The sequence below is a fragment of the Corapipo altera genome, unplaced genomic scaffold (genome assembly GCF_003945725.1).
Source record: "Corapipo altera isolate COAL_440 unplaced genomic scaffold, ASM394572v1 56191, whole genome shotgun sequence".
Classification (NCBI taxonomy): Eukaryota; Metazoa; Chordata; class Aves; order Passeriformes; family Pipridae; genus Corapipo; species Corapipo altera.
The window spans coordinates 580-1,095 of record NW_020888637.1 but is presented as its reverse complement, the minus strand read 5'-3'; the positions used below and the strand labels follow the sequence as shown (position 1 = coordinate 1,095).

General features: G+C 57.8%; 1 protein-coding gene across 1 annotated transcript in view; it reads left to right on the top strand.

The window, feature by feature from the left end:
- The window catches only part of LOC113942023 (sentrin-specific protease 1-like), a gene marked incomplete at its 3' end in the record, with an annotated part of 2,010 nt that overhangs the window by 1,133 nt on the left and 361 nt on the right, over positions 1-516 (top strand). The window lies entirely within an intron of this gene.

Genomic DNA, 516 nt, shown 5'->3' with positions numbered 1-516 from the left:
TCCCTGAGTGCCCCTGAATTTCCCTGAGTGTCCCTGAATTTCCCTGAGTGTCCCTTCTTTCCCTGAGTGCCCCTCCTTTCCCCTCCTGTCCCTGGATGTCCCTCCTTTCCCTGAGTGTACCTGAGTGTCCCTGAGTGCCCCTCCTTTCCCTGTGTGTCCCTCCTTTCCCCTCCTGTCCCTGCATGTCCCTCCTTTCCCCTCCTGTCCCTGGATGTCCCTCCTGTCCCTGAGTGTCCCTGGATGTCCCTTCTTTCCCTGAGTGTCCCTCAGTGTATCCTTGGATGCCCTCCTGTCCCTGAGTGTCCCTGGATGTCCCTTCTTTCTCTGAGTGTCCCTCAGTGTATCCTTGGATGCCCTCCTGTCCCTGAGTGTCCCTGGATGTCCCTTCTTTCTCTGAGTGTCCCTCAGTGTATCCTTGGATGTCCCTCCTTTGCCTGAGTGTCCCTGGATGTCCCTCCTGTCCCTGAGCGTCCCTCAGTGTGTCCCTGGATGTCCCTCCTTTCCCTGAGTGTCCCT